Source organism: Pinus tabuliformis, chromosome 9 (genome assembly GCF_031772625.1).
Source record: "Pinus tabuliformis cultivar Carrire ecotype Pingquan chromosome 9, CPIR1, whole genome shotgun sequence".
Taxonomy (NCBI): domain Eukaryota; kingdom Viridiplantae; phylum Streptophyta; class Pinopsida; order Pinales; family Pinaceae; genus Pinus; species Pinus tabuliformis.
The window spans coordinates 1120294513-1120317949 of record NC_142307.1 but is presented as its reverse complement, the minus strand read 5'-3'; positions in this window follow the sequence as shown (position 1 = coordinate 1120317949).

Sequence of the window (23437 nt, the reverse complement as noted above, 5' to 3'; positions counted from 1 at the left end):
TTTCAAATGGAATGGAAAGAAAAATGCATCCATAAAAAAGGAAGGAGAGATAACAATATGTAAACATTGTTCCAAAGAGGGTCATGATGAAGACCATTGTTGGAAGCTTCATCTAGAGATGAGGCCTAAGAAACTCAATAACAAATGAAATGAAAAGACAGATGGAATCATTCAAGAGGATTTGGGATCTGATTCAGGTTATGAAACTAAAATTATAGACATGGGTATAAAAGGAAAAGAATCAATTTCTAGCACTATTTTATCAAATTGTCACACTAGCACTCCAAATGAAGAAACAAGGATTGGATTATTTCATGTGAGGGTTATTGCAAAACATACAAAAATTAACACACTATTTGATAGTGGGTTTGAAGCCAACTTGATATCTGAATACTTAGTCAAGAAACTTAATCTTGAAACCATTCTACATCCCAAGCCATATCCATTGGGTTGGATATGAAAGGACACAAACTTACAGGTTACAAGAAAATGTATTCTTTGGTTTGCAATCACAACAATTTTATTGACGAAGTTGAATAGATGTTGTACCACTTGATATTTCAGGAATTGTTTTGGGTAGTCCTTACCTCTATGATAGAAAAGCAATCTTACATCGTCATGAAAACAAGTACCACTTGTTCAAAGATGGTGTGGGGTATATTGTGAGCATCGCAAGAAACTAAACCTTTCATTAGTTAATGCAAGGCAAATGAAAAGACTAGTGAATTCAAGCAAGAATTTACTGCTTCTGATGATCAAACCCAATATTGAAGTTGATTATGAAGCGTTTTATGGTTGTAATTCAAAATTCAAATTTTATTTTGTTGATGTAGTTAACCATGATGATGAATTGTTTCAAAAATCAAAGGGATTTCCTCCCAAGAGGAGAATCCAACATGAAATACCATTGCAGCAAAAGTGTCTTCTTCCTAAAATTAACATTCACCAAATGTCAAGAAGGGAAAGTGCAGAAATAACAAAGCAAATCCAAGGGTTGTTGAACAAAATAATCATTTAACCATCTCATTCACCATGTGGTGCACCTATTGTTTTGGTGCCCAAGAAGAATGGAAAGCATTTCATTAAATGGGACTCAAGGAGTGGCTATCATCAAAGTAGAGTTGTTGAAGAAGACATATAGAAGACGACATTCAAAACCAAGCACTGTTTGTTTGAATGGCTTGTTGTGCTTTTTGTTCTTTTCCATGCTCCTTCTACTTTCATGCATATGATGAATGATGTGTTGAGGCCATTTCATGATGAGTTTGTTATAGTTTACTTAGATGACATCTTAATTTTCAGTAAATCCCGTGATGAACATGTCATGCATGTAAGAAAAGTACTTGATTTGTTAAAGAAAGAATAGTTGTATTTGAAGATGTCAAAGTGTGAATTTCGAAAAACTTCTTTAGTTTACCTAGGTCATATTGTTGGAGGAGGTGAGTTGAAAATAGATCCCTCCAAGGTTGATGTCATTTTGAATTGGCCAAGGCCCAAAATAGTTATTGAGGTAAGAAGTTTTTTGGGAGTAGCCCAATATTGGAGAAAATTCATTGCTAACTTTTCTTCTATATCAGCTCCTTTGCATGCATTGACTAGTGTGAAAGGTTTTTAAATGGGGATGAAAATAAAAAAAATGCCTTTGATTCATTGAAGGAAAAGATCAGTTCAGATCTAGTACTTTCACTTCCAGACTTGAGATAGCCATTTGAGTTTTAGGTTGATGTATGCGAGTATGCCATGGGCGCAGTCCTTGGGCAACATGGTAAGCCCATTTCATTTAATTTCATTCAGAAATTTTCAATATGCAGTGATTAAGTTACAAAGGTAATGGAACGTTCATTGGATGGATTTTCTTCTACTATTCCACTTGGTCAAAAGGAATAAGAAAGGTATAAGCAACAAGTTTGTTGATATGATTTCTAATCCTCTTGTTTGTGTAAATACTTTCCTCAAGCACCATTTTGCTTTGCATGAAATTTATGATCAGAAAAATAAATACTTTCAAGATGTACAATCAAGCTTGAGTCTAAGGAATCAAGTAGAGGAATTTGTTTACCATTTGCATCATAATGTGTTGTATCATCTTGGTAAGAAGGATGTTGCTATTGATGGTAACATGGACAAATCCAAGGAGTTCATTGAACGACTCCAAATGGTACATCAAACAATGCAATATCAACTTGAAAAGAACAAAGGCAAGTACAAAGAAAGGCATGGCAAGCATTGTGTAGGTCACAAGTTCCAAGTCAGTGATGAAGTTTGGATTCACATTAGCAAAGAGAGGCTCCAAGGAGAAGGTAAACAATTGAAACCAATTAGATATGGTCCATTCAAAATTCTAGAAAAGATTGGTGATAATTCCTTCAAGTTGGATTTTCCTTCATATATGCAAATTTATGTTGTTGTTAATGTTGATAATTTAAGGTTGTATGAGCCTCCTTTGATTGAAGATCAAGGATAAAATGTCCAAATTCCTTCCATTGAGGATTTTTCTCCTGAATACCTTGATGAACTACAGCAAGGCACAATTCTTGATAGAAGAACAAGGTCTTCAAAATGAGGGAATGTGGATTACCTTTGAGTGGGCCTCAAGGGAAAATTTTCTTCAAAGGAAAAATGGATCGAGATTGGAACCTGTTGGACAGTTGAAAGTGATCTTTTAGGGTCCAAAAGGCTTCCAGTGGGGAGGAATGATCAGGTGCTAAAAAAAATAGCTCAAAATTCAAAGTTGTCAGACCGGTGTGGAACATAAACGAACGTGTAGTGCTCGTCATCTTGAATCTACGCAAATTGTTTTGTGTGAAACAAACACCGTATGCTCCCAAAAACATGTTCTCTTCATTTTCCCAAAGAGACAATTTTTTTCAAAATGTGATAGCCCAGTCAGCAGTCCGTATTGCTGATATAGTGCTGATTGTACACGCTGAGGTGGTAGGTTTGACCAGTAAATGGGCCTTCGGTAAATCATGTTGTGCCAAGTGGCACGTTTTCATTGGGTGAAATTTGGAGATTTTTGATTGGGTGGTTGGTGGCCAAACATGGGTTGACACGTGGCCTAGCCAGAGGCTGCCATGTGGCAATCCGGGGGCCACCAAAATTTTGTGTCAAGGTCTGGGAAGAAGAAGTGGGGGTAGAACCGTTGACCACCAAGCAACAAGACAAGCCATATACCTATACACCATCGGATGAGTCTTAACCTATATTGGTTTTGACTTATATTTAAATGTGACATTCGCGCCATTCGAGGAAACAACCAAACCTTGGGCATGCGCCACAAATATGACCACCAGCAAAGGAAGTGGGAGCCCGACCATTGGCCTTAGCCCCGAGGACGTGGCCCCCATATGGGCACGAAATTCAGACTTAAGGCGTTAGAGGCAATTTAACGTGTCCGACAATTTCACCCAAAAATCGGCAAAATTATCGCTCCGTTAGCGCGATTTGGAGCGAATTTGTAGAATGGTGCCAGATTTTGGGGAATTTGTGATGCGATTAGCAAAAGGAATTGGGAAAGCCATAACTTCTTTACTTTTTTACTAAATTAGGAGCAGAAAGAGGCTAGATAGGCATTTTTGGGCACTCTAGAGCCATTAGAACAAGTTTCACAGCTATCTGAGCATTGTAAACTAATATATTCACACTTTTGAGCATAATAGAGAGGGACAAGCCATTGGAAGCTAGAACAAGGAGACGTAGCCCAGGCGGGGTGAAATCCTTCATCATGTGTTGTTGTGACACTGTTTTGGTGATGTTCATGTCTGTTATATGTTGTTTTTCAGTCATTTGTTTATGTTAATTTGTGCCTAAAAATTACATAAAAACACTCAAAAAATCATGTTTAAACTTGAAATTAAGCTCATGACTCCTTAAGCACTTTTAACATATTCTGAAAAGGAATTTAGTACAAAAAACTAATTATCCCATTCAAATCACATGGGAAGTTTGATAATCTCTGGCTCGGGCCATTAAAAATTGATCTAGATTTATACATGATGAAATGAAATACAAATTTAAACAAAAATACAAATCTACAACGAAAACTGAACTTCAACTCATTGATAACAAGATATTGAAAATTGTTTACAAGTAGAATGGAAATAAACTATCTTGGCAGTGGTAGCTTATCTCTAAGAAGATACATGGTGGTTACATGCCTCTAAATTGTGTTATAATGAGGCTCACAGTCCTTTTTATTATTGAGAAATAAGGTAAATCCCCAAACATGCAAAAACTTGAACCTAGGAGATGAAGCACAATATCCATTTGACATGTACGATACCTTGTTAGAAATATATATATATATATATATATATATATATATATATATATATGAGGACTAAAAATTTTCACTGCAAAACACTTATCAAAAGTTACGAGTTTTCCTGTTTCCAAAAAAAAATCCGTATAAGGCCTCAAAATGGCTCCAAAAGTTCAGGACCTAAAAAACTACCAAAATTAGTAAATTTTGCTACAATTAAGGAAACTGAAAGAAACACTCTAAAAGAAACAGTCTTGGGTGTCCAAGTGGAATAGGTGGGTGGCCACCAATATCCACCTCAATCAGTCCTCCCTCCTTAGGAAGAAATGGTCCCCATTATGTTGAGCACCTCCATGATATGGGGAAATTTTTGTTGAATTTCATCCCTAGTGAGCCACTTTCCTTGTCGCAAGAATTGGCCAGCTTTGACAACTCGATAAAGTTGGATCCTTTGTTTGTGAGTGTTCTTGATCTGTGTGTCCATGATTCGATCAGTTGTGGCCTATTCAATGTAGTTTTGGTTGAGCTATGTTGGTGTCAACTTCTCAGTAATGTCTCATGTGTCTAGTAATTGTGGAAATTATGGTTGAAGGTGGTCCACATTGAATACGGGGTGCAAGACAAGGAATGGGGGGATATTGAGCTCGAAAACATTGTCTCCCACAGCCTTGGTGATTATGTACAACCTGTATCGAAGTTGTTGAAGCTTACGATGGGCTCTAGTGAGGTGCTATTTCCGCAGATGTAACCAAACTTTTTTGTCCCCCTGAAATTTATGGTACACTCGATGTTGATCATGCCATCATTTCTATTTGGCATTGGATTTCCAGGATGTCATGAAATTGTTGGTGGATGTGTTTATTGTGCTTAATAAACCTAGTGGCTTTATCAGCTTCGGACTAAACATTGGTATATTCTTCTTGTGCCATTGCAAAAGGTAGTGCAACATCAAGGAGACATAATGGTTGAAATCCCAGGCCCACTTCAAAAGGGTTGTGGCCAGTTGAGCTATGGAGAGATTTTTTATAGATTTTTTGCACATAGGGAAGACTCTCATCCCATATCTGTGGATGCTTATATTTTTACATGCGTAATGTGTGCACAATCATCTTGTTCACGACCTCTATCTAGCCATCAGTCTAGGGGTGGAATGCAGTCAACTTGGTGAGCTTGGTATCCAATAATGACCAAAGGCTCGACAAAAAAGAACTTAGGAACCCACTATCTAGATATAATATAATGGTCTATGGGACCCCAAAATGTACCCACACTCGTTCAAAGAAGAGTCTAGTAGTGGCCTCTCCTGTGATACTCTTCTTGCAGGCAACGAATATGGTCATCTTATGAAATATGTCGACAACCACAAATACATAGTTTTTGAAATGTTGGGTAGAAGGAAATATAGATATATATTCCATGGAGATGAACTCCTAGGGCTGGTTATGAGTAGGAAGAGGAGTATACAAGCCTTTCTTCTTAATAATTGGCTTGACGATGGCACAGGTAGTGCAAGATCTGATGTATTTTTGAACATCATGTCGAAGATTTGGCCAATAAAAATACTTTGGTTGTACGACCACAGTTTTCTCCACACTAAAGTGTCCTACGACCCGAATGTAGTGCACCTCCCAGATCAACTTGGAATGCTTTCTTAAAGGAACATAGAGGTGGCCTAGATAGCATAATAATACATCCTAGAGGTGGAATTCTAGAACTTGCTTTCCATCCACTAGCATCTAGTGTGTGGTGGAAAATTTTGGATCATTTTTATATAGTTGTGGCCATCCAGAGGTCTCATGGCCACAATAGTTGACAATAATGGTTAGTTCAGCAACTGGTGGACGACTGAGGCAATATGTAACATGATTGGTGTTTCCTTTCTTGTATTTTATATTAAAATGGAATTTTTGCATATATGTGGATCAATTTTGATGGCGATCATTTTGGAACTTCCCTTGGGCCTGTTTAACTACAGGGGCTAGTGATCTATGTGGATGATCGTCTCCCTCCCCAAAATTTAATGTTTCCATTTTCGACAAGAATGCACGATGGAATACATCTCCTTATTGTAGGTGGGGTATTTACAAATTTTGTTGGAAAGTGTCTCACTGTGATAGGCCACTGGATGCCCTTATTGGGTGAAAACTGCACCAATAGCATAGTTAGAGGTGTCTGTCTCAATTTCAAATGGTTTTTGCAAGTTTGGAAATGTGAGTATTGGTGTAGACCAGAGGCGGTGCTTTAGCTCAACAAATGCCTTTTGTTAGGACTTAGACCAGAAAAAAAATTATTTTGCTTCGCCCTTGGTAACTTGACTCAAAGGCCAAGTGATATGAGAGAATGTCAACACGAACCTCCAATAAATATTGGCAAGGCCCAAAAGGTTGCAAAGCTTTGTTAGAGTGTTTAGGGCTGGCCAATCCCAAATGACTTAGATCTTAGCCAGATCCACTTGTATGCCTTTCTTATCAATGATGTAACCCAGATATTGCACATGTCTCATGCAAAAGGTGCATTTCTTTAAGTTGGCACATAGTTTGTGTTGTCATAGGGTTTGAAGGACCTACTAAATGTGTTGAAAGTGCTCTTCCCAACTATTTTTGAAGATGATGATGTCATCCAGATATATAACCATGAACAAGTTGGCAATATGTCATCCATCATCCTCATAAAAGTTGTAGGGGAATTTTTCAACCCTGAAGGCATGACCAACCACTCAAAAAGGTCATCCTTTGATTTTAAGGAGGTCGTCCATACATCTATGGGTTCTATTGGAACCTGGTGATAACCAAACATTAAATCTATCTTGTTGATCTACCTGGACCCTTTGATCTGGTCAAGAAGGTCATCAATCCATTGGATTGTATATCTATTCCTAACAATGATTTTATTAAGCTCCTAATAATCAATGCAAAGTCTCCAAGTCCCATCCTTCTTCTGTACAAGTACAATCGAGCTCCCACAAGGTGAGGGACTTGATTGTATGTTCTCTTTTTGTAGCAACTCCTGGATCTACCACTTGATTTATTCACTTTCCATAATAGAGCAGAAGTATATCGACCCATTGGGTAGAGGTTCCACGGGAGTCATTTCGATTGAATGCTTGACCTAACAATGTGAAATTATCCCTGTGGATGAAGAGAATATGTCCATGTATTCTTCCATGACCTTATCCACCTATTATTGTTGCACAACGGAACCATTTGCAGGGGCCGTTGATGTGGCCACTATCTTCCCATTACTTTGAGAACAAATAAAAAACAAAACATTTTTCCTAGTCTCGAAGATGATCTTACTACATTTCTTAGCAGAGATCAAAGAGATGGCTTTATGCAGGGCACCTCTACTATTTTGTATAACTTACTACCCAAAGTAATAATAACAGTGTGAGGACTTGACTCATACATAGCATGACACTTCCACAAGTATGGTTGGCATAATAATACATCACAAACTTCAAGAGGATAAACATCACACAATACCTCATCCATGAAGGGTTTTATGTTGTAGCGAAGATGACATTGTTGGTTGACACGAAGATCTCATCCTTGGTGGAGCCACCCGATAGTGTATGGTTGTGGGTGTGGTGTGGTGTGATTGGTAGGCCTGACCACTGAATGATCTCTACTGATATTAGGTTATTTTGGCTCCCGCTATTGATAATGAATTGTAGTGAAGACCCCTTCACCCAGATCTGTGAGTGGAAGAGATGCTCCCCTTCTTCCATATCTTCAATTTCAATCTTCTAGATCTTGGTGGTGGAAATGGTGGTGTTGGGCTCTACATCAATAAAATGCATCCCTTTTTCATTTCCATTGTCGAGTTCTAACACTAATTTGAACATGCATCTGACTTTGAATCCTTCATCCTGGCCACCAATTATTGCTTGGCTCGAAAGACACTTATGTTGTGAGAGGGGCTCTTATGGAACTCACACCACTTTTCTATGTCATTCTTTGCCTTTGTGATGTTTTTCTTTGCTTGTGGCTTTGGTGGGTTGTCCTAGGTCACCCCACCTTGGATTTTTCCTTTGTTATGTATTTTGGGGGCACCTTTCCCTTGCTTCGGATTCACAAATCCAATATTTCTTCTATTTAAATTTTTGCTCGATCTTGACAGCATATCGATAGACAACACCAAGCGAGGATATGTTTAGGACCTCCATATCATCTTGGATGTTTTTGTGTGGAAAACCACGGTACTTAATTACTAGATGTTGCTCAGAATCCCTTATACCCAACTTTTACAAAAGGTATGAAAAATATTTGTGAACTTCCATACATCTTGGTCCCTTCCCTACCGTAGTGTGGTCCATTGTATGTACTTACCTTCATAGCTCTCGATAGGGTAATATTGTTCCTTGATGGCATCAAAGAATTCCAAGTGGGTGCAATTGAAAAAAGTGAGGGTTATCTCTCGTCCCTCTACTCACAGTAGGTTTCCCACCTGTCCTTGATGTGGGGTAGCTTTGAGGGGTGAAAAAGTAATATTTTCCCTATTGGAAAAACCATGAACTAAAAACTATCCTTCCAACATATTTAACCATATATCTATGGCATTTGCATCTATCTAGCCTTCAAATATGGGAATGCCAAATTTGTTTTGTACCTTAAAGGGATTAGCACCTCTAGAGTGGCTGGTAGATGAAGATGTGTCGGTTGTGAGCATCTGCTGAAGGATCTGAGGAAAGTTATCCATCATCGTGATCATTTATCACTCGAGGGCTTCTTTGAGAAATATTTTGAAAGGATCTCTTGCTCCCTTGTATTTATTTTCTTCCGCCATCGGAGGTCATCGAGGTTGATGAGTCCAATCTTGCAAATATTTAACCAGTTCAAGCCCTAGCTCCTTATACCCCGACCTCGTTGGGGACATGCATAGAAAAATAGAAAATAGCAGACCGCTCTGATACCACTGATCCTCATTTATGTATGAATGAAATGAAATACAAATTTAAATATAAATACAAAGCTACAACTAAAAATGGACTTCAATTCATTGATAACAAGACACTGAAAATTGTTTACATGCAGAGTGCAAATAAACTAGCTCGTGCGATGGTAGCTTATCGTTGCGAAGAGATGTGACATATACATGCCTCTGAAATGCGTTACAATGAGGTTCAAAGGCCTTTTTTTATTGATAAATAAGGGAAATCCCAAAACATCCAAAAACCTAACCCAAGGAGATGAAGCGGAAAAAGTTTGTGTGCCTCATTAGGGTTAATTGGTACACCAACTTCCCAGGGTCGTAAGTTTGGCATACGATAAATGTTTGACGCGTACGATACATTTTTAAAAATATCTATCTAAGGACTACATATTTCAACTGAAAACCCTTGTAGAAGAATATATATTCCCATTTTCCAAACAAACGTCATTTAGGGCCTCAAATGGATTTGGAAGTTCAGGACCCAAAAAATTGCCAAAAATAGTAAAATGTGCTACAACTAAGGAAACTGAAAGAAACATTGTTGGGTGTCCGAGTGTAATAGGTGGTTGGCCACCAATATCCACCTGGGTCAAAAATTGTTGAAGCGTAGAACAATAACACCTTCATTTGCAGAATTTGGATGGAGAATACTTCTCATAGCCTATGAATGGGCAATATTTAAAACATTTTATTTAGTGTTAAAAAGCTTCATATTTTTCATTGTAAATAACCAAAGTGATTTTCTTTTTCAGAGCAAGTTTGAAATTTTTCTATGACAAGAACTCCATAGCCCAAGGTGAAGGCACCAGAACTACGATTCTCTATGTCCCACAAGGGGAATCAGTCCCCAAATGTAGCCAATGTTGTAACTTTTTCTTGTCAAAAAATTATTTCCAAAAATATTAAAAACATTTTTGTTGTTGCACTTTGTAAAAGTTTATGTGTGTGTGTGTGTGTGTGTGTGTGTGTGTGTTATATTTTCCTATAAATAAAGCATTATATATAATAAACTTTTCTTTAGAGCTTAATATCATTCTCTAAAGTTTATTTACATAAATGAATAAAGCACTTTTTGGTTAAAGCGCATTTTCCTCTCAATGACATCGATCCATGCTCAAGGATCAATTGATATAGATAAAAAATGGACCCCCTGCTCATTCGACGTTTAGTGTAAGGGAGGGGGGAAGGGGTCTCTGATTCGTTGTTTTGAACAAATCGTTGAAAATATATGGTAGCGCCTAGTGAAAAATGGATCCCCCTTGCATGGATTCTAAATACAACCACCCCACCTCTGTTATTCCTATGCTTTTATCTTATGTAAGATAATTTCATATGGATGTTTGTCATTGTTTTAAAAGTTTGACTTCAAATGTTTAAACCAAACATTTTAAAGGGTTAATTCTCATAGATACCAACAAAAGAGGAGACTAGCACATACAACACAAATAGTGGATCAGGGAATGTGATACTAGTAAAGCATCACAGTGTTTCTGAGAGATGCAATCTTCTGCAACAGAGAGGATTACAATCATTTAGAAATCCACAAGGAAAACTTATTGGGATAAGCTCATTGGAATTTTACATAAATTTCTCAACTACAGAAACAATATCCTAGTGGACAGGCTACATTTAGGCATAGAATCAAGGTAGATCTAGATTTTTGGGGTGAATTCAATAGTCAAAAGTTTTTCTAGATTATCAGGTTGAATATTTTCAATCAAATTCGAGTTTCAAGTGATGAGTCACAAGTTGTTATTTTTTATAAGGTTTATTTCCTTAAGTTATGTAAATATCGATATTGTAAAGACCCTATAAATATTGAAAATTTTGAACTAATAAGGGTTTATTTTTGGACCAAAGATATTGATATTTTTGTAATACCTCAATATTCCAAAGTTAATCAAGGAGTACTTGTTTCCTATTATAATAATGGTTTCATATTTAAGTGATTTCTTGTGTTACAAAGTCTTTTATTCGTACATTTAAGATCATGTGGATCATTGGGAGAGGCTTGGCTAAGGATTAGCCATCCTTAAATCCCATGGAAAAGTTATTTACAATACTAAGTAAACTAAATGAACAATTTGTTTATATTAGTTCTTCTGCATTAATAGATTGTTACCTTCTAGACAATTCATTTATGTACTAATGCTTGAGTTGTTGAAGAATCTTATACACGCTTTTTATTCTTGTTAGATAATATCAATATTCAAAATGAGTATTTGTATTGTCTAATATCATCTTAAGTCTTATATCAACATCTTTCGAGATTTTTATACTGTTATTGTTGGATCTCATCACTTTGGTTATACTTTAGAAAGGAAGATTTTATTTACATTATTTCGAGGGTTTCTTCCCTAAAGAAAACTTCTTTAAAACAGATCCTTCACCTAGATGTTTTGACACAGTCCTTTAGCCAAGAATTTTTAACAAAGGGAAATAGAGACAATAGTCCACAAAGGAAGTTCCCTCCTATATTTTTGGAATCATAAATAAAAAGTTATCGTTAAGGGAGCCCAGAACTTTCCCTTGGTATTTTGATTCTTTGATTACTTTGAGAATATCTTCCTTAGATAGATCATCAAACACAATTAAAATTCCGCTAGGAAGCCATTCGGTCCCAGAAATTTGGACTTTTGCATTGAGTGTGTGGCTACCAATACCTCTTGTTTAGTAACCTTTATAGTCATAAAAGCATTCATTTCTTCTGTAATGACCAAGGAAAGAAGGAAAAGCACATGCAAAACTTTTTCAATTTTGCAACTTGATGAAGCTTGAAGGAGAGAAAGGAAGAAGTGTGCTCCTTCCTCCACCTTATCTTCAAAATAAAACAAATAATTCCCATATTCATTTTTAATCTCCCAAATGGAGTTTAGTTGTTTCTCGTAGTTGTCAAATTGGTTAAAAAAATTAGTATTGTTTTCACATACTTTGAGCCAGATAGCTATGCTTTTCAATCACCAATGTTCCTCTTCTTGAAGGAGGAGGGAGTAGCACTTGTCTTCTAAACCTTTCAAGCTTGTGATAGCTTTCAAGGATACCTAGTCAGAACCAAGAACATGGTGAATATCTTGGAGGAGATTTTGCACTTCAGTGAGCTCCACTTGAGACTTTGCATAAAAGGTTTTTTCCCAGTCTTTTGATACCTACTTAATGATTGACAAATTATCCACAAATTGGGCCATAGAGGAGGAGTATGCTTGATAATCTAGATTATTACAAGTAGAGTGAATTAGGGACCTATAGTCCTCCTAGAGAAGCCATGAGCGACTTAATCAAAAAGGCATGGATTTTGGACATTGACTTGGGTAGAGACAGAGTAGAATATGCTTATGATTTGAAATCCCACCCACCTCTATTGTGGATCTTATAACACATGTTGAATTCCATAGTTCTTACAATACCAAAAAGCAGTCTAGTCTTATAGCAACTTTGCTTTCATTTGAGTGGTCATTCCTCTAGGTGGGAAATATCTTAGCTAGTTCAATACCGATCAAACCACGTTTTATCATATAGTTTACAAAAAATGAACTTTGAGGATCCTACCATGGATTTGGTACCTAGACTTCCCACAAAGAGGTAGTGAAATTTAATTCACCTCCAATAGTTGTATAGGGGTCTTCAGTAGCATGTATTGATTCCAATTCCTCCCAAAAAGGAATTCAATCAGAATAAGGACCACAAATATTCAATATAAAATATGTTGAGAAATGGCAACAAGAAATTCTAGTTTAATTTCTCCTTGAATTAAACTGTGAATTAAAATAGAATTCTTTTCTTAGGAATTTGAAAATAATTAATTAAGTTTAATTAACTTAATTAATTTAGGAAATTCAAATTGGGAGTCTTTTAGAAGACATGTATATGTTCTCCCTAAATTATAGGAGTTTAGGATGAGTTATGAAGGAGTTGTAATTAGTTAACTCAGTTTATTGAGTTAAGTCCAATTAAATTAGTTCCAATCAGTTTCAAGAACTAATAATGAGTAAACAGACAGTTGGAACACTAGTGAACTAATTAGTGCTACTCTAGTTAACTAAAGATTCCACCATCAGAAACTCATGCATGTTGATTCTGAGAAAGACCCAGTTGAGACTAGAGTGCAGGGATAGTGTACTGTTTGTTTTAGAATTTTCTGAGTTACACTGATAGTGCATGCAATTAGGAACTAATCCTTGAGGGATTGCGCTATTTTTAGAGGCTTTATTTCCCTTTAAATACAAGATATCCTTCATAGGAATTACACATTGGAATAGAGACTTGGAGAGCTTGTGAATTGCTAAGCTTTGGCCTTGAGCTTGCTTATGAGTTGGAGATTGAATTTTCTAAGTGTTGGGATTGTTCTAGAGAGAACAAGCATTGTAATTTCATCTTGATTTTCCTTATTAATACAAAACAAATAGTGGGGTTTTGAGTTGTGGCCTTCCCCGATATTTATTGTGTTATGTGCCTTTTATTCTCTTCCTCTATTGATTATTGTTTGCTCAATGTTTATGGGCTTCCACTGTAAAGAGTAGAGTAGATCTTGTCTCTTGTTTTAGTAGATTACGTGAGCTTGTGAATCTACATGTTTTTCTACATGGTATCAGAGTAAGATTGGTTTTTGGGCCGAGAGTTTGCAAAGAAGATCTGAAAATTTATGTACAAAATTTTTAGTAACAAATTGTAGATCTGGATTCCTTGGGAAAGGATACCCAAATTCAAAAGAAAAATCACCTGAATCAGAGTTCAGATGAGGGAGATATCAATGATTTAAAATGGGCTCTCTAGAAGAGATTTCAAAGTTTTGAGTTTCTGGGTTACAGGTGAAAGTTGAATTTGCATAAATACTTCAGGATCGGAAAAATGGTGTTCCACAGGTTGAGGCTTGAGTATTCCTTAGAAGGAAGCTCAAATTTCATAGCCTGGAGGGATAGGATAGAGGTTTTTCTAGAAGATAATGGCTTGAAGGAATTCATTGATCAAGAAGTCCCCAAGCCAGCAGCTACGAATGCACAGAACTTGGCTGAATGGAAGAAGTGTGTGGTGAAGGCAAGGAAAATAATCCTTGAGGGAGTTCGAGACCGCATCTCAAGTCTCCGTGGCAAGGAAAATATGCATGGTATGTGGAAAACATTAATGGACTTGTATCAGAATAGTAGTGATTAAAGGAAGTTGGCACTGAAGGATAAACTTTGTAAAATCAAGATGGAGAAAGGAGAGACGATTCCAAAGTACTTGACCAAGTTTAGTCAATGTCGGGATGAACTTGGAAGTGTTGGAATCACAGTTTCCAAGGAGGATATGGTGAGCCTTTCTCTTCTTGGACTCCCAAAGAGTTGGCATAGTTATCAGGACTCTATCAATGGTCGAGAGAGGCTGCCAGATTGGAAACGACTATGGTTAGATTTGATGCAGGAGGACTACCAAGGATGGCTCTTCATCAAAGACTGATGATGAAGAGAATTGTGCCTTAGCGATTAAGGCAAGGCAGGGGAAAGGTAAAATTTCTTGTTCCAAATCAGATTCTTATCATGGAGATAACAAGAAGGACATGACAAAAGTTAAATACTTTCATTATCATAATATGGGTCACTTTGCTACAAATTGTCCATTGAATAAGTCCAAAGAGAAGTCCTCAGGAGGAGTGGCAGGTGAGGCTTTGGCCTTCCAATTCGAATTTGACTTTTCCCTCATTGCATGAATGGTTTCTTCAATGATGGGAAGTGTTTGGTACTTAGACAGTGCAACTTCTTTCCACATGTCTAGCGACAAAGAGTTATTTAGTGAATTGGAGGAGAAAGATCTCAAGATGCATATCGAGATGGGTGATGACGGTAAGTATAATGTTACTGGTATGGGCACTATTACTTTTCAGAGGGAGCATGCGGCTCCACTCACCTTGAAGAATGTTATGCATGTACCTAGACTGAAGAAGAACTTGGTATTTGTTGCCATTCTTGAGGATGAGGCTATGATGTGATCTTTTCGAAAGGAAAGGTGTTCCTTCGACACATAGCCACGGGTCAAGTAAAGAAGATATGGATTCGAGTTTAGAATCTATATAAGATAGAGGTAGAGGATTGTGCTACTTTGAGTTCAAAAGCTGAAAAATGTTGAGCCAAGACATCGCCAAGCTATGGCACCGACGATTGGGCCACTTGCATCACGGGCCTTTGAAGATATTGCACAAATCTCTACCGGTCTTCCCAAAGGTACGCTTGAGAAGGTTGATACATGAAAGGGTTGTAATTTGGGAAAATACACCAAGTATTCCTTTGGAGATAGAGACAGTGGCGCAGAGTCCATTCAGATATGTGTGGATCATTCTCGACAGTATCTACCACCAAACACAGGTATTATGTTATATTTGTAGATGACTATTCTTGTAAATGCTAGATATTTTTCATGCAAAGAAGGGATCAAACATTCACAAAGTTTTGTGAATTCAAAGCATTGATCGAGAAAGAGTCAAGAAAGAAGGTTAAAGCTCTACGGAGTGATAACGGTAGGGAATATGTCTCTAATGAGTTTAAGAACTTCAGTTCAATGGAAGGGATTAAACAAGAGTTGATGACACCTCATAACCCTCAACAGAATGGGGTTGCTGAGAGGAAGAACAAGATCATAGTAGGGAAAGCAAGGGCGATGTTACATGATCAAGGCCTACCACTACACTTGTGGGCTAAGGCATGTGACACAATGGTTTATGTTTAGAACTATAGCGCACATCGGATACTTGAGAGTAAAACACCAAAGGAAGCTTTTACCAGTAAGAGGCCAGATGTTGGTCACTTCAGGATTTTTGGGTCATTTGTTTATTACCATGTGACCAAAGATGAACGGAAGAAGCTTAAGCCAACAACAGAGTTGGGGATCTTTGTGGGGTACACTAATACTCCCCACAACTATTGGGTGTACATGCAAACCAATAGGATGACAGTGGTTCACAGGGATGTCAAGTTTGATGAGGAGAAGTCCATGCGAGTATCCGTTGAGAGGGAGCTTGAGCTACATGCAGAGGACGAACTTTTAGTTCCTAAGGTTGAGGAGCCTCAGATTGATGTGAAGCAGCCACATGCAGAGGTTTCGGGAGTGGAGAAATCCACTCAGGTAGAGTCTTCCAGAGAGGGAAGAAAGCGCACTAGAGAGACTGACAGATTGTTGGATGATGCACAAGAGAATGTGGGAGCACCCACTTCTCAGCGCAGATAGAGGAGGTCATGAGAGAGGTACACTGGATACATAGCACTTATGGGTGCAAGTGTTGTGACAGAGCCATCTTCCTTTCAGGAAGAAATGCAGCAGCCAGTTTGGGTTGATGCGATGGTGGAGGAGTATGACTCCATAGTTCAAAACAGTGTTTGGGATGTGATCCAGAGATCAGAGGAAAAATCAGTTGTGAGCTCCTGTTGGCTTTACAAGGTAAAGCAAGCTACAGATGGTAGTGTTGAGAAGCATAAGGCCATATTTGTGGCCCACGGATTTTCATAGGTAGAGGAGATTGACTATGATGAGACCTTTTCTCTTGTTGCAAGGTACTCATCTATCAGATCTATTTTGGCACTATTTGCATAGATGGGTTGGAGTATCCATCAGATGGATGTGAAGACTACCTTCCTCAATGACATGATTGAGGAAAAGGTGTACATAGAGAAGCCTGAAGGTTTTGAAACCTTGGACCATGATTCACATGTGTTCTGACTCAAGAGATCATTGTGTGGGTTGAAGCAAGCACCTCGTGCTTCGTACACCAGGATTGATAGCTACTTCACTGGGTTGGGCTTCACGAAGAGTGAAGCAGATGTGAACTTGTATCACATAGTGGTGGAAGGTAAGCTTTTGATCATTGTACTTTATGTAGATGATCTCATGCTGACAGGTGATGAGAAGCTCATCAAATCTTGCAAGGAGGACCTTGCAAGAGCATTTGAGATGAAGGACATGGGGCTCATGCATTACTTTCTTTGCATGGAGGTATAGGAGGGAGATGGGGAGTTGTTTTTTTCTCAAGGAAATTATGCCAATGAGATACTTAGGAGATTCCACATGGAGAGCAGTAAACCCATGAAGACTCCTCTAGCCGGTAATTGGAGGAAGTAGGATGATACTTCAGGAGAAGTAGTAGAAGCTATTGTTTACAGACAGTTTGTGGGTTCACTCATGTATTTGGTGAACATATGACCAGATATGTGTTATGCAGTTAACCAGTTTAGTCAAGCGATGATTAGGCCTACCAAGTTGTATTGGAAGGTGACAAAGCATGTATTGAGATACCTCAGAGGCACTACTCATTTTTTGTTATGGTACAGATAGATACAGGGAGTGAAGCTTCAAGGCTTCACCGATGCATATTGGGAAGGGATTCCATCCAACAAAAAGAGCACATTAGGAGGGATATTTAGTATTGGTTCAGCAACAATTTCTTGGTACAGTAGGAAACGAAGATCAGTTTCACTCAATTTGGCAGAGGCAGAGTGCATGGCTGCAAGTCAGGCAACATGTGAGGCTATCTGGATGAGGAAGATCCTGGTTGGTTTATTTGGTCAGAAGATGGACCCGACAATGATTTATTGTGATAATCATAGTTACATCAAGCTCTCTGAAAATCTAGTCTTTTGTGATTGGTCCAAGCATATTGATATCCAGTATAATCATCTCAGAGTTTATGTATTGAGGCAGATCGTGTTGTTAGATTACATTCCCATTGAGAAGCAAGATGTTGGCATCTTGACAAAGGAATTGTCAAGATGTATATTCGAGTTTATAGAGATAGGATCGGGGTAGTTGATAATCCCTTTCTTGTTAAGAGGGAGTGTTGAGAAATGGCAACAAGAAATTCCAGTTTAATTTGTCCTTGAATTAAACTGTGAATTAAAAAAGAATTATTTTCTCATAGCAATTTGAAAATAATTAATTAAGTTTAATTAACTTAATTAATTTAGGAAATTCGAATTGGAAGTCTTTTAGAAGACATGTATATGTTCTCCCTAACTTATAGGAGTTCAGGATGAGTTATGAATGAGTTGTAATTAGTTAACTCGGTTTATTGAGTTAAGTCCACTTAAAGTAGTTCCAATCAGTTTCAGGAACTAATAGTGAGTAAACAATCAGTTGGGACACTAGTGACCTAATTAGTGCTACTCTAGTTAACTAAAGATTCCACCATCAGAAACTCATGCATGTCGATTCTGAGAAAAACCCAGTTGAGACTAGAGTGCAAGGACAGTGTACTATTTGTTTTATATTTTTTTGAGTTGCACTGATAGTGCATGCAATCAGGAACTAGTCCTTGAGGGATTGTGCTATTTTTAGAGGCTTTATTTCCCTTTAAATACAATATATCCTTCATAGGAATTACACATTGGAATAGAGACTTGGAGAGCTTGTGAATTGGCTAATATTTGGCCTTGAGCTTGCTTATGAGTTGGAGATTGAATTTGCTGAGTGTTGGGATTGTTCTAGAGAGAATAAGCATTATAATTTCATCTTGATTTTCCTAATAAATACAAAACAAATAGTGGGGTTTTGAGTTGTGGCTTTCTCCAGATATTTATTGTGTTATGTGCCTTTGATTCTCTTCCTCTATTGATTATTGTTTGCTCGATGTTTATGGGCTTCTGTTGCAAAAAGTAGAAGTAGATTCTTGTCTCTTGTTTTAGTAGATTACATGAGCTTGTGAATCTACAAGTTTTTCTACAAAATAAGGAGATTCAAAATATTTTAATTTCAACAAAATAGAGGAGGGAAATGTTGAAGAGGAGATGGCCTTACAGTTGGAACTCCATCTTGTAATTAACCCTCTTGAATGCCCATTAACATCTAAATGACAGAAAGATCAATTTTTGATAAGGTGTTATAGTTCTTGCCTAGCATTTTCACTAGAGCACATGGTTTCTTGAATTAGAACAATGTTCGACTTACAACTGACCAAAAGTATTTTGAGGCCAATTTTATTACAAGTGCCCTGTAGCCCTCTAGAATTAAAAGAGATCATAATCATGGGAACCCATTAAAGAGCCTGACCACCACTCAAAGGGGACGCATCCTTCATCTTTCCACAGGGGTAGAGAGCATAACTCTTTTTGTTTCCCAGAGTAGTGTCCAAAGTATGGGGATTAAGGGGAGAGAATAGCTAGGGATGGGAGGGAAAAGGTCCTCAGGGACTGTGGGAGGTGGAGGAGAGAAAGGTCAATGGGAAAGAATCCTAGAGAGGGGAAAAGGACCGAAAGAGGAGCAAGGAGGGAGCTTTGAGAGTCTAGGACGGAGGGGGGAAGATAAGCTAGAGACTTCAAAAAAGGAGAGGGCCAAAAAAATTATGAAATGATTACATGCAACCTCAAGTGATACTTGTTAAGTATGAGGCCAAGAGGGAGATTACCACTTGTGGAAGGGACCGAAAGTATTCTTTTTAAAGAAAATATTGAGATGATCCATTTTGGAGAGGGGAAACCCCCTCATTTTCCTTTTCTTTCCTTACTAGAACAATAGCATTAGGGCCAATACACTAATATTCTGCCTATAAATGTCCTACCTCATGGCAAAGGAAACAATTGAAGGGAAATATCTAGTAGTCCACCTTCCGCTTCCAACTAAAACCTTCCAAAAGTAGCTCTAAGTTTGTTATCAGCCCATCTTTCAAGATTATCTCTATGTTTATCTAGGCCTATCAATGATTAATTTTGGCCTCTCAACCTTGTTTTATACTAACAAACCTACAAGGCTTATTCCCAATAACCTTTAATATTTCTTCATTCCGGAACGATAAGAGCTAGCCCTACAAAATAGCCCATACTTTTATAAAATCCATTGGTTCCTGAGATGGGTTAAAACTAGCATTCTAATTCTCTAGTGATAGACTTGCTTTACCCCAGCTCCAATTTATACCTAGAATTTTTTAGCAATCACCCTTTGTTCGAAAAATAAACAATAACCATCCCTTTAAGAGGATATGGTAGGAGGGAACATATTCTATTAGAGGCTACCATACTTCTACCAACTAATTCCCTAAAATAGAAGCCTTAATAGTCTTACAACTGAAATGTCCAACTAGAGTTCTTCCTGAATACTCTATGATCAGTGAAATTTCAATACCCTTCTCAACTACTAAACTGACAAATCCCTTCTGATGCCAGATAAACTTCTTCTTTCCACTTCTTGAGGCTCCTACATCCTACAAAACATAGGGATGTACATATGTGTCGGTGGTTAGATTTTCTACAAAGGGGCTATATTGTTCCAAAGGAGAAGTGAGGAGACAAAGCCGACTATCAATTGTGGAAGATAGAATAGGAGTGGAGGCGGAGCCGATGGCAGGGGATATGAAGGGAAAAGGAAAAGAGGGGGAAAATGTCGAGGGAGCCACATGCAAGGATGGATCTGGAAATTGAACCACAGAGCAAGATGATTGGCTAGGAAAGTGATGGAGGAACTCCTCCTTGGAGAGGAAGACATGTTGATTGATGAGGCTAGAACTTTAGTCCACCTCGTCCTCAACCTAGTAATCCATGTGGAGCATGGATTACATGCACGTCTCAGGGGATTCGGCAGTGGGCCCATCAGTTGAGATACGCAAAGGGCTTTACTTTCACTATTTATTAATTAAAAAAATAGTAACTGATTTTACCAAGTAGAATTTTTTAGATTCCTCTTTTTCCAATATTGAATATGATTTAGTTTTCATAGTTTTAATTTTATGTATATGCACATTTGTGAATAGTAGCTTAACTTACATTGAATTTATTATTATTATATCATTAGTTTCATATAATATTTTATCGTGTTTTCTAACTATTTTACGTTTTGGAATGTTTTGTCATAATTGGATGAAACAAATTTTGGTCAAATTGTGATTTTTTGTTGTTTAAAATGTATGCTTGAATGCCTAAATTGATTCAACGCCCTAAAAAAACCCTAGATCATTCATATTGTGCATAGTTCACAACTAAAACTTGTGATTCCAACAACTCCTTGTTGGATTTTGGGTAAATTTGACTGGAAATATGCCTAAACAAACTCCAAAACATAGAACAGTTAGACTACAACATATTTTATAGGTGTTGTCTAACTATTGTAGGTTTTGGAGTATTTATGGGAATTGGGTGAAACAATTTTTTGTTAGACCATGATTTTTTGTTGTTTAAAATATGTTTTTGAATGCATTAATGGATTCAACACCTTGAGAAAATCTTGGGGCACCCAGATTATGCAGAGTTCACAACTAAAACTTGTGATTTCAACATCTCCCTACCAAATTTCGAACAAATTTAATCTATATATATATATATTAAAAAAATTCATAATATAAAACAATTAAACTACAACTATTTTATATTGAACACACGTACATTGGCTTCAACATTATAAATATGAATATGAATTAAATTTTATTATTAATTTCAACATTATAACCCTACATTAAATTTTATTTATTTTTTATAATATATCCATTAAAAATAGACATTATAAAACCAAAAAAATTATATATATATATATATGAATTGCCAATTGTACTGACATACTTCTCCCTTTGAAAAAAAACTTCATATGATCTTCCGTATGTAATATGGAAATGCATATAAAATGAAATATAAATATTAAAGGCTTGCCCATGATCCTGTGAGATACTTTCTTGAGCACGTGACATGTGATTCTCCATGTGAATCAATTTACAAGTAATAACGGTACAACTGTTTGTTGTAACCCATTGGTTTTCTTGTTCCCCACTGTATTATCACGAGAGTACGGGCCTTTGTGACAAATCGGACCATCCATAATCGACAAAACGACAAGGAATAACCATTCTTTAATTAAAAATAATAATAAAAAAATTACTGGGTGAAAGAACCGTTATTAAAGACTTCGTTCAAGTTTCATTTTGTTGCTTTAAGATTATTAATAAACATGTCCTTTGATTTAAATCCTCAACCTCATAGATAAATATAGATTTCCCTTTTTCCACGAAGAATAATTAACCCCGAAGAAAAAGATCTTAATGCCATCATTATACCAATAACATAAATGTAAACATAGGTAAAGTTAAAGTGTTTTCCACCATGTTTCTACTTAACACAAATTTGCAATTATGTTAATATTTTTGTCTAGTCTCCACGAATGGGATGACTAACTGAAGTACGGAGCAAGGAACAAATAGATATGGTCGATCGTTCGGACACCCCATCACATCCCCTCTTTCTTATCATGTTTAAAGTTAAGGTTGATACAAGCACTAAGGAGAGTTCATTATGATGGCTTTGGATTGAGGAAACATTATGGTTTTCAATGTTTTAGTAATGGAAACTTCATTCACACTCCACTCCTAGATTATGGTTTTCAATGGTTTAGTTATGGAAACTTCATTCACACTCCACTCCTTTATGATGATAGTGCTCAGACCTTTCACTTTACCTTTCACTTTAGTAGTAACATAAAAGTCATAAATTCATGTAATGCATTCTTCACCTCAGCCCTTGCTTGGGGTTACTTTTGGCAATCCTACATGCTCTAGATCACCTATCTTTCCACAGTTCCTCTCCTCAACTGACACATCCCACGTTTCCTGTCTCTCTAGCTCTTTCCTGCTATGTAACTATTCCCCTCACCCATCCCTCTTTTGCTTATGACTCATCGTTCCTCCTCAAACCCCTTCGATTGTCTACCAACCCCTAGCCACCTTTGTGTTCATGGATCCTGTTGGCCACAAACACAAAGGCCCCAAGTGCAAGAGCGGGACTTTCCCAATGTTTTCCAATCCTTCTTATTAGACCCTAGTAAGTTTGCATGTTGAATATGATATCATAGCTACCATAATCAAATATGACCACGTTGCCAATGTCAAATTTGTTGATGTTTTATATAGAGACAGAAGGTATTCCTTCAAGAAAACAGTCTATTTTTCCCCCCAGGAAAAATCGTAATTTTTTTAATGAAAACAAAATTACATGTTGTAGATGCTTACAATGCATTCAATCATTCCAGTCTAAACTGGTGTTCACATAGCCAAAAAAATTAACTTCAAAATGGAGATACACATTATCCTTTTCTCCATTTCTTCTTTTCTAGCTTTCACCATTCTCCTTGGCATGGAGTGGTCGTTACAAGTGCTAGCTGGGATCCTTCATTCTTTCTTGGATTTTCCTTATCTGAATCTGAGCTATTAGATGCATGATGACGTTTAGATCCCCCTATCTCCTTTGCTTCAGTAATGGTCGCCTGCATTGATGAGTGTGTTGGGGTTCCTGAGTCTTCATTATTTACTCCTTCCTT